At 35.3% G+C, this 12111-nt stretch overlaps 1 non-coding gene across 1 annotated transcript; it reads right to left on the bottom strand.

The window, feature by feature from the left end:
* Positions 1-3914: 3914 nt before the first annotated feature.
* Positions 3915-4039, bottom strand: LOC135272160 (U4atac minor spliceosomal RNA). Its single transcript, XR_010340251.1, has one exon. It is a non-coding gene; the product is annotated as a U4atac minor spliceosomal RNA (small nuclear RNA).
* Positions 4040-12111: the final 8072 nt, after the last annotated feature.

Raw genomic sequence — 12111 nt, 5'->3', positions numbered from 1 at the left:
ACTCATCAACCATCCCTTGGCAGCACCAGAGCATCAGACATAGTCCAAACACAATTGTTTGAGTTTTTGTGCTGACACAAAGTATTTCCCATTCATCTCTCTCCCCTTTTCTCTCCCTCTTTTTCTTCCTGCCAAAAACTCAACTTGCTTTAAGTAGGCACAGCCTTCCAAGTCCTAGCTGTTAGTGTCCCTGAGAGGTTTCAGAGAGAAGCAGTCTTGGCTGAGAGTTAGAGCTAGAGGCCAGCCAGTGAAGGGAACAATGTCTGGGTTTTGAGAACAGCTGGAGCTTTGGAGGGAGAAAAGCAGCTTGATGAATGAGGAAAGAATGTGCTTGTCACTTCAAGAGGCAAGAAACTTAGACTTCCCTCTTGCTTCTGCCAACAAGTGTTTATTGGAAAGGGCAGAGTGGTAGTGATGGCAGGTGACTTTTGGTTTGGATTTTATGGAATTTTTCATATTTATTTTACCTTTTCAAAGAGCAGATAAATGTACAAATCCCACACCATAACTATTTTGAATTCTGCTCATGTTTTTATTGGATATGAATGTTGTTCCTCAGAGTTATTTTTAAGAATGCCACCCCTGGCCCATTTTGAAACCCTGCTTGCTTTCCTTGCATGTAAGTTAATATTTGTTATAGGGATTTTGGAGAAAAGTATCAGAGGGTATTAAATGGAAAGCAAAGGCCTTGGGGGAAAGGATCCTATTCTGAGAGCATGAGCTGAATTTACACTCGAGAAGAATGAGATGGCCTACTTAGACAAAATAATGATGTTTTAGCTGAAATCAAAGGTAAACCTATGAAAATTCTGACAAAGTTGGACAAAAAAAGGTTTTAAGATGTCACATTTCTTAGTCATGTTTTGATTTCTGTCCGATTTTCCTAGATTCTTATGGCAATGGATAGAATAACAGAGACTATATTCCCTTTCTGAATTCTATTTGTTAGACTTGGAAAGTATGACCTGATTTTAAGTATCACTTATAAAATGAACAAAAAGATCAATATTAGTATTCAAATAATAATAGTTTTTACTATTTTAAGACCTCTTGCCTCTCTTTCTTGACTCTCAACACTTTTGCCTGTTTCAGGACTGGAACAAATATTCTTGAGTTCCAGCTGTGTGACAGGCCTTGTACTAGATCCTTTCCTTGTAAGAACCTGTCAAAAAGGAATTATTACAGCATTTTAAATATGAAAGACTTGTGCTCAGTGAAGGTCCTCATAAATTGTCTAGTATTCCCTGATATTCTATTAAATGGTAACTTCAATGAATCCTGATTTAAACATGATTTGGATTCTAAAGCCCATGCTATTTCTACTGCCCCATTTTGTCTGTACAATAAAATATGGGTTGATTGTGTTTAAATTGAATAATCATTGAAAATTGGTTGATCAGAAGTAACCCGTATATATTATTTAGTACTACTCTTTTGTTAGTGTATTGTGATTTTTTAGTAATGGGACTTCAATGCAAGGATGCAATGGACCACAGAATCTTCAACCATATAGTCACTTTGGACTTCCAAATTTCCAAGACTGAAATTAATATTTCTGGAGAAAAAATAATTAATTTTTGAGAGTCTACTTTGTGTTGATTATGTTGAGAATATTGAGAACGCATTTTTAAGAATTGACAAAATTCTCAGGTCTCAGAGATCCTCATTTTCCTTTGCTATATTTACTAATTCAGTGAAGTCAACACAAATACTTCTTAAGGAGTGATTTAATCATTACAGAAATGTAATAGGATTTCTTATAATCCAGGATACTTAATTTAACAAGACTGTTACTCCAATAAGCAATCTGGGTAATCAATATTTTTCTTCATGAATTTCAGATGAAAGTCATTTGTACTGTAATATAAAAGTCTCAATGGACTAATACTTGACAATAATACTGACCTCTTTCTCATGAAGATCAAATAAATGGAAGCTTTATTTTACAAATACTTTTAAAAATAAGATACATGTTGTAGAACCAGTGCTGTCAGTATAATACAACTTTGTTATTGTCAATTTGGTTAAAACGTGTAAAAACTTTCATCTCTTCATCAGCATGCTACTTGTAGAGCAAAGTGGATCAGAACAATTGTCTGGGGTGATACAAATTTACAGGTCCCAGATTGCTGTTGCCTTTATTTTCAACATTGAATACATCTTTATAAACATACTTTTATGTGTCTAAAACTGAAAAATCTATTTACAGATATGCTCAGATATTTTAGTGATTCATTAAACAAGTTACTGAATTAAAGAATATGTATTAAGAGGTCATTTTTAATAGATTTCCTAGTTTGGATGTGTTACTTCTAATAGTTTAAAAGGTTCATATTTTTAATACTAAAGAACAACTAGATGGAAACACTGTCTGGGTATATCAGCTTGTCAACATACCAAGTCAGGGCTTATTTAAGACTCTGGGTGGCCACAGAAAATGGTCTGGCCCTCACTTTTTGGCCTAGAATCTTAGTTTTGTTACTGCTTGAATTTGTCCAGCATCAGGAAGACTAAACAAAGCTTGGCAGACAAATAAAAGCTTTATGTGTAGCAATTTAACAGATAAATTAACCACACAAGCGGCTGGAGACAGTCTGGTGAAGATCTGGCTTTCCATTTTACTAGATCTTGACCTTAGTCAAGTTATCTGACCTCTGTCAGTCTCAGTGTCATTATTTGAAAAATTAGTAGAGTAATGTACCTTACAGGGTACTGTGAAGCTTAAATGAAATTTGGATATAGAACCAGTAATTAGAAAGCTGACTGGGATGGACACAGTGACTCACATCTATAATCCCAGCACTTTGGGTGACCTTAGTGGGAGAATTGCTTGAGTCCAGGAGTTCAAGACCAGCCTGAGAAACATGGCAAGACCTCATCTCTACAAAAATTAGAAAAAAAGAAATCAGCCAGGTGTGGTTGTGCATGTCTATGGTCCCAGCTACTCAGGAGGCTGAGGCAGGAGGATTGCTTGAGCCCATGAGGTCGAGGCTGCAGTGAGTCATGTTTGTGTCACTGTGCTTCAGCCTGGGTGACAGAGCAGGACTCTCTCTCAAAAACAAAAACAAAAACAAACCAAAATGAAACAACAACAACAAAGGTAGCTGTCTCGTTAATGAGGACAAAAGATTAGTTTACAGACAAATCAGCTTCTTTATAAATTTTGCTCTTAGCTAGAATAAACTCATCTTAATATAAGTAACCTTTGGTTATCTTTGGGATAATTTTTTGACCCTTGCCCTTTCTCCCGCCACCCCCTACCCCTTTTGGAATCCCCAGTGTTTATTATTTCCATCTTTATGTTCATGCGTACCCACTGCTAGATAGCTCCCACTTATAAGTGAGAACATGTGTTATTTTATTTTCTGGTTCTGAGTTAGTTAGTTAGTTCACTTTAGCTTCATCTATGCTGCTCCGAAGGACATGAGTTCATTCTTTTTTATGGCTAGATGATACTAGTTTTATAGAATTAGTTAGGAAAAAAATCATTCCTGCTAGACTTTCTGGAGTAGTTTCAGTGAGACTAGTACCAGCTCTTCTTTATATGTCTGGTATTCCATGATGTGTATGTACCACATTTTCTTTATCCAGTCAACTGTTGATGTACACTTAGGTTAGTTCTATGACTTTGCTATTGTGAATAGTGCCGTAATGTACGTACAAACACAGGTGTCTTTTTTACATAACGATTTCTTTTCCTTTGGGTAGATACTCAGTAGTGGGATTGCTGGATCAAATGGTAGTTCTATTTTTAGTTCTTTAATAAATCTCCATACTGTTTTCCATAGAGGTTGAAATAATTTACATTGTCACCAAGAGTGTATGTTTTCCCTTTTCATTTTTTGACTTTTATTATTATTATTTTTTTAAAGACACAAAATTGATTACTTCTCTTATTTTTAGCAGGTTTTCATTTTTCCAAAAATTGCACCAAGGTAAAGCAAAGCTCTAGGTGATGCAGGTTGTTGTGTAGGCATTAGTAGTACTTCCGTCACTATGTATTCATTGGAAAGTAGTGCAACCCCAAGAAAAGGATGATGTATTAGTCCGCTTTCAAGCTGCTGATAAAGACATACCTGAGACTGGGCCACTGACAAAAGAAATAGATTAGTGGGGTCTGATGATTAGTGAGGTCAAGCAATTATTCCTATGTTTGCTGGCCCCTTGTATTTCTTTTTTTGAGAAATGCTTGATTGTGTCCTTTGCCCACTTTTTAATGGGGTTGTTTTTTCTTTGTTGGATTTGAGTCCCTTGTAGATTCTGGATATTGGTCTTTGTCAGTGGCATAATTTGCATTTTGGTAGTTTGTTTACTCTGTCGATGATTTCTTTTGCTGTGCAGAGGTATTTTCTTTTTCTTTTTTTTAGTATACTGAACTCCTATCTGTCTATCTTTTGCTGTGCAGACGTTTCTTTTTTTTAATTAAATCTTATTTCTCTATTTTTGATTTTGTTGCATTTGCTTTGGGCATCTTCATCATAATTTCTTTGCTCAGGCCAACACCCAGAAGAGGTTTTCCTATGTTTTCTTCTAGGATTTTTACAGTTTCAGGTGTTACATTTAAGTCTTTAATCCATCTTGAGTTAATTTTTGTATATGGTGAGAGACAGGGGTTCAGTTTTGTTTTTCTTCAGTTTTCCCAGCACCACTTATTGAATAGGATGTCCTTTCCCCATTGTTTACTTTTGTAGACTTTATTTACAATCAGTTGGTTGTAGGTATGTGGCTTTACTTCTGGGTTCCCTTTCTGTTCCATTCATCTATGTGTCTATTTTTGTACCAGTACCAGGCTCTTTTGTTATTATAGCCTTATGGTATAATTTGAAGTCAGGCAATGTGGCATCTCCAGATTTGTTTTTTTTTGCTTAGGATTGCTTTGGCTATTTGGGCTCTTTTTTTGGTTCCATATGAACTTTAGAATTATTTTTCCTAATTATTGGAAAAATAAATTTGGTAATTTGATAGAAATTGCATTCAATTTATAGATTGCTTTGGGCTGTATGGTCATTTTAACAATACTGATTCTTCCAATCCATGAATGTAGAATTTTTTTCATTTGTTTGTGTCATCTATGCTTTCGTCCATCCGCATTTTGCAGTTCTCTTTGTAGAGATTCTTTCACCTCTTTGGCTAAATGTATTCCTAGGCATTTTATTTTTGGCTATTGTAAATGGGATTGAGATCTTGATTTGGTTCTCAGTTTACATATTATGGGTGTATAGAAATGCTACTGATTTTTGTATGTTGATCTTTTATACTGAAATTTTAATTAAGTTGTTTATCAAGTTTAAGAGTCTTTTGGAAGTGTATTTAAGCTTTTCCAGTATATAATTATGTCATCAGTGAACAGAAATAATTTTACTTCCTCTTTTCCAATTTGGCTGTCTTTTATTTCTTTCTCTTTCCTTATTGCTTTGTCTAGGACTTCCAATACTATGTTGAATAGGCGTGGTGAGGGTGAACATCCTTGTCTTGTTCTAGTTCTTAGGGGGAATGCTTTCAACTTTTCCCCATTAAGCATGGTGTTGGTAGTGGGTTTGTCATATGACTCATTATTTTGAGGTATGTTCCTTCAATGCCTAATTTGTTGAGAGTGTCCATCAAGAATGGATGTTTGATTTTATCTAATGCTTCTTCTGCATCTATTGAGATGATCATATGATTTTTGTTTTTAGTTCTGTTTATGTGGTGACTCATGTTTATTGATTTGCATATGTACAAATATCCTTGCCTCCCAGGAATAAAGCCCACTTGATTGTGGCAACTTAACTTTTTGAAGTGCTTGTGGATTCAGTTTGCTAGTATTTTGTTGAGGATTTTTGTGTCTATGTTCATCAGGGATATTGTCCTGTAGTTTTCTTTTGTTGTTGTGTTTTTGCAAGATTTTGGTATCAGGCCAATACTAGCTTTGTAGAATGAGTTAGAAAAGAATCCTTCCTACTAGATTTTTTTGGAATACTTTCAGTGAGACTAGTACCAGCTCTTCTTTGTATGTCTGGTAATATTTGGCTGTGAATTTGTCTAGTTCTGGCTTTTAATTTTTGTTGTTGGAAGATTTTTTAATTATTGATTTGATTCATTAAGTGCAATTGGTATGTTCAGGATTTCTCTTTCTTCCTGGTTCAATCTTGGGAGATTGTATTTTTCCAGGAATTTATCCATTTCCTCTAGGTTTTCTAGTTTGTGCACATAGAGGTGTTCATAGTAGCCTTTGATCTTATGTCTATGATATCAGTTGTAATATTACCTTTATCACTTCTGATGGTACTTATTTGAATCTTCTCTCTTTTTTTGTTAATCTGTGTAGTAGTCTATCCATCTCATTTATCTTTTTGAATAATTAATATTTTGTTTTATTGATCTTTGTATTATTTTCTTGTTGTCAGTCTCATTTAGTTCTGCACTGATCTTTGTTAATGCTTTTTTTTTTTAGCTAGCTTTGCCTTTGGCTTATTCTTGTTTTTCTAGTTCTTTGAGGTATGACATTAGGTTGTTAATTTGAGATCTATTTTTTTGATGTAGGCATTTAATGCTATTAACATTTGTCTTAGCACTGCTTTTGCTGTATCACAGAGGTTTTGGTATGTTGTATTTGTCTCTATTTTCATTTGTTTTGAAACATTTTTTGATTTTTGCCTTAATTTTATTATTTGTCCAACAGTCATTCAGGAATAAGTTGTTGAGTTTCCATGTCTTATGTAGTTTTGAGAGTTCCCCTTGATATTGATTTCCAATTTTATTCAGTGTGGTCTGAAAAAATACTTGATATGGCATTAATTTTTTTTACTCTTTTGAGACTTGCTTTATGGCTAAGTGTATGGTCAATTGGAGAATGTTCCATGCATAGACGAGAAGAATGTATATTCTGTGGTTGTTGGATAGAATGAATGTTCTATAAATGTCTATTAGGTTTATTTTTTCTATAGTCCAGTTTAAATTCGGAGTTTGTTGATTTTCTATCTCAATAATCTGTTTAGAGATGTCAGTGAGGTGTTGAAGTCTCCAGTTATTGTATTGCTATAAATCTGTTTTCTTAGATCTAGTAGTATTTGTTTTATGAATCTGGGTGTTCCAGTGTTGGGTGCATATATATTTAGAATAGTTACATTTTCTTGGTGTATTTAACCCTTTATTATTATATAATGACCCTCTTTGTTTTTTTTGTTTTCAATTGTTCTTGGCTTAAAGTTTGTTTTATCTTATATGAGGTCGGCTACTCCTGCTTGCTTTTTTTTTCCATTTTCAAAATATATATTTTTCCACCTCTTTACTTTGAGTTTATAGTTGCCTTTAGCTACTATACTAGGTGGGTCTCTTGTAGGCAGCAGTTGATTGGGTCTTGTTTCTCACACCCCTCACCACCTAATTTGCCACTCTGTATCTTTTAAGTAGAGCATGTAGGCCACTTACATTCAAGGTTAGCATTAATGTGAGGTTTTGTTCTTTCATAGTGTTATTAGCCAGTTGCCTTGGAGTTTCAATTATATAATTGCTTTATAGGCTCTATGAGCTCTGTACTTATGTGTCCTCTTATAATAGTGAGTATTGTCCTTTACTTTCCATGTTAAAACTCCTGTGAGGATTTCTCATAGGACTGATTTAGTGGTGATGAATTCCCTTAACATTTGTTTGTCTGGGAAAGACTTTACTTCACCTTTATTTATGAACCTTGGTTTGGCAGAATACAAAATTCTTGGCTGGCATTTTCTTTTTCTTTAAGGAGGCTAAAAATATGCCCCCAATATCTTCTGACCTGAAGGTTTTTTTCTGAGAAGTCCACTGTTAGTCTGATGGGATTTCGTTTATGAATAATTAGACACTTCTCTCTTGACACTTAGAATTTTTTCTTTTACACTGACTTTGGATAGTCTGATGACTAAATGCTTTGGTGAGGTTCTCTGACAATGTATCTTCCAGGAGTTCTCTGAGCTTCTTATATCTTGATGCCTAAATACCTCCCAAGACCAGGGAAGTTTTCCTTATTTATTTCCTCAAATAAGTTTTTTGTACTTTTCACTTTTTCATCTTCTTTCATTAGAACAAGTATAATTCACAGATTTGGACACTTTACATAATCCCATATTATTTCACAAAGCTTTGTTCATTAAAAAGTTTTTCTTTCTTTCTTTTTATCTGACTGGGTTAATTTGAAAGACCTGTTTTCCAGCTTTGAAACTCTTTCTTCCACTTAGTCTAGTTTACTGTTTGTTATAGATTTCAGCTATATTTTGCAATTCTTTCAATAAATTTTTTATTTCCAGAAATTCTGTTTGGTTTTTAAAAAGTGGTATCTTTCTCCTTTAATATGCTGAATTGCTTTTTTTCTTTGTATTGGTTTTCAACTTTTTCTTGAATATAATTGAGCTTTTTTAAAATCACTATTTAAAATTCTTCAATATTGCAAAGACTTCATATTAGTTAGGATCCGTTGCTAGAGAGTGAGTGTGATCCTTTAAGGGTGTTTCAATATATGTCTATTCATACTTTCAAAGTTGTTTTTCTGGTTCATTCTCATCTGGGTAATCTCTCTCTCCTTCTTATGTTTTGAATTTGCTTTCATTTGGATGAGATTTTCCTCCCTTGAGGAGGTGTCTATAATGTATGTTGTGGTAGGGTCCTTTGGCTTTGGGTCTAGGTTCTTTCAGTGAACAGTATGTATAAGTTCCTTGATTATAGATAGCATTTTTGGTGGCTTTCCCACATGCTGGTTATAGTAGTGATGTACTGGGCATATGAGTAGGCTCACTGCCTCCTGTGGGGCCAGGATGTAGAGGTCTCAGGAAACTTACCTTAGTCCACTGCTGTGTACTTGTGTCAGCAGATTTTCTATTGTGTTATGCAGTTTAATTTCCACCCAGTGGGTGATGCTTATGAATAAGAGCTGGCTGCAGTCTATGCAGTTAGGTATATACTTGATCCTTGTTCACTGGGAGAAGTTGTCTCTTGCTTCAGGCAATGTACTGCATTGATTTTTATCAGTGGAATGCCATCACTGGGGCTGCTTACCCATCTTCTTCTCTGCAGGACCTGGCATGTGCTTCTCTCTTCCAGTAGGTTCCTGTTTTCCCTCTTAAAGCAAACAGAGTTGATCTTTACACACTGTTTTTCTCTTTCCAATTGGCTGAGGCATTCTAAACCATCATCTCAAAAAAAAAGGGCAAATACTTTCAACATGAGATTTATAAAGGAAAATGTTAGGACCATCAGACCTAAAGTCTACATTTATCTAGCTATCATTGCATCTTCAATGACTAGCAAAGAATGTGTCACATAGTAGGTACTCAATACATATTTATTGTATGAATGAATAAATCACTGTAAAATGATATTAAAAATTTACCTATAGATGGAATCAGTGCTTCCCACTGCACAAAACCAACTTAAAGGCAGAGGGCAAGGAATCCCATTGATGATAGAGCCCACACAGGTCAGCCCCTAATGGCACAGACCAGGATGGGGAAAGTGGATCTAGAAAGGAGAACTGAAAAAACCAACACGTGCACTAAGAGTCACTGAAGTCATGAGGAGGCAAGTGAGTAGTTGCATCTCTTATCTTATTCAGGACCACATAAGAATGAGTGTTGATTACCATAAACATATGCCGCATATTTTTACTCTCACTTGCTGAACTTACATTGTGGTTATAATTTAGGGAGTTAAAATGTTATATAAAAAACAATGATTTTGATTAGTGTACAGTGACAATAAGGTTAAAGTTTAAGAAAAGCTGAAACTTGCCATACTGTGTATGTCAGATGCCCCTAGATCAAACGGCAAAGAAGAAAAGTAAAATTAAAAACGTTGCCAGTTTAAGGAGCTGGGGAAATACGCTGTGCTGAAAGAACCCACCACACATTTGTAAACATAAGTCAACTTTAAGACATACTTTTCCTTGGACATAATGGTTGAATAATTAATTTTCTTTGTTGGACTGTTTTATGAGCATAATCAGAACACTTTCATCACATAAAGCAACACTTGGTTATTTTGGGGATTATAATGACTTTTCTCTGCTTCAGAATTGCTTGATGTTTCACATGCTGTAATTTTTAAAGCAGGGAATAAATTTAATAACAATTTTATTTGTCTAGATTAATTCAATATTTAAAAATAAATGCTTATGCTTAAGGATAATTTTTCAACAATAGTTTTGTGATTTATGGACTTTCCAGGAACTAGATGAATTTTGTATGCATAGAACTTTGACATATTTTGTTGAGGAATATACAAAATTAAGAAGTTAACAGACAGAAGCATACATGACTAAAGACAGGACCACAGGAAAGATACATGAGAAATAGATAAGGAAATAGCTTCAAGAAAAGGATATTTGAAGAATTATGTGGACAACACTGACTAATTGGGTCTTTGTCTTTACTAAGGGCTTGAAAAAAATGAACTTAATAAATATAATTTAAGGTTATGCATATTGGATTCAAAAAGACAGGTTACAGTACCCTTAATAGCTCCAAATGCTTAATAGCAGTAGATAACCTCGGGCAGATTTCTTAATTCACCTGACCTTCAGTTTTCTCATATGAAGCATACAGATAATAGCAGCAATTATCTTATGAGGTGATTGGGAGGATTAAACGAGCTCAGCTTTGCACCCTGATGCACAGTAAATGTCCAACAAATACACATTATTTTTTGTTGTTCAAAGTCAAGGACATTTAAATAATGGAGTAGATCATCAATAAAGTAGATTTTTCCCTTCTGCCCTTGAGACCACTGGGACTGTGGCAAGATCACCCCTCTCTGTAAATGGTATTTTTCTTCAGATGATCCATATATGTATATTTCTAGCCCACAATCCTAGAAGTAAAGTATGAATAAGGAGCAGCTGCTGCACAAATCCTTTTCACTCTGTTAGTTCTGGCTTGCTCTCCCTGGGAAGGGAATTTTTGCTATTCAAATTCCATGTTTGTCACTCTGCAGTGAGTTGAAACCAGAGCCTGGCTGCTGATGGGGCTATACCGTGGTTTCCAATAGGAAGCCAACACCTGAGCTTATGTTGCCCACTTGTCTCTTGAAGTGAAGCCTGGAGACAGGGGAAATCGATATCTCTTTGATATTTTTTCCAAAGCCAAGTGTAGCTACTCTGTACATGCAGGTGGAAGAGCTGGGGAATGAACATTACCCAGGAGCAACTATCACTAATAACTATCCGGAAATGGAGGATAAATTTGTTAGTTTTTTAATCCCTTGAATGAGGAAATTCTATTTTATAATGTTTTCTCACAGCAATCAGTCCTAGTCACCCACGCAGCACCTCACCCCTTGTTGATTGCCCTTCCTTATCTCACTACCCTGCAACCACATACCCTCTCGTGTTTTGGGGATCACCTCTCAAATAAATTGCTTGCATTAAAAATCCTTGTTTCAGAACCTGCTTTTGGGGGAGCCAAGCTGAGGCAGGGTGTCAGTGTCTATCATCTTTCATGTTTTAAGGAGAACAAACATCACAGTGGAGATTACAGGAGATTTGAGGTGACTAGGAAAGATAGAATTTATGGGGAAATAAGAAGGTTGAATGTCCATTTTAATTATAACCATATCATTGAATGCTAAGTGCCAAGCACTGGGCTAACCTCTGGGGATATAAGCAATAGATCCTGTCTTGTAAAGACTCATATTCTTCTAGTAAAGAGAAACAGCAATTCATTCATTATCATACTCCAAGGTGATCTGTAACTCAGCAAAGCTGAGTGCAAAGTCCTTTGGGAATATAGACAAGAGAGGAGCTCAGAAGGCTCCTCTGAGGTGTATTTCAAATGCACAAAATAAGTGACATTTGTGCTAAAGGATAAGCAAGACTTTGGTGGAAATACAGTGAGGAGAGAATTCTAGGCAGGGAAAACAACTTGCGTAGAGGTCTGAAAATGTTTGGAGTGTTTGGTTGGACAGTTCGAAGGAAGTTCATTTGGGGTGGAGAAGTGGCAGAAGATAAAGCTGAGAAAGAGGTAAGAGCCTGACTATAAGAACTCTTGCATCATAAAATGTAGAACAGATGAGAGGAAGGAGAACTTGATGCATCAGAAAAGGGAAGTACAGTGCCTCATCTCATCCTAATGCTTTTTTTTTTTTTTTTTTTTTGAGACGAAGTGTCTC

Source organism: Aotus nancymaae, unplaced genomic scaffold (assembly GCF_030222135.1).
Source record: "Aotus nancymaae isolate 86718 unplaced genomic scaffold, 86718_ANA_hifiasm-v0.15.2.pri h1tg000006l, whole genome shotgun sequence".
Classification (NCBI taxonomy): domain Eukaryota; kingdom Metazoa; phylum Chordata; class Mammalia; order Primates; family Aotidae; genus Aotus; species Aotus nancymaae.
Note: the sequence above shows the minus strand (reverse complement) of the source record. Positions and strands in the feature narration are given on the sequence as shown.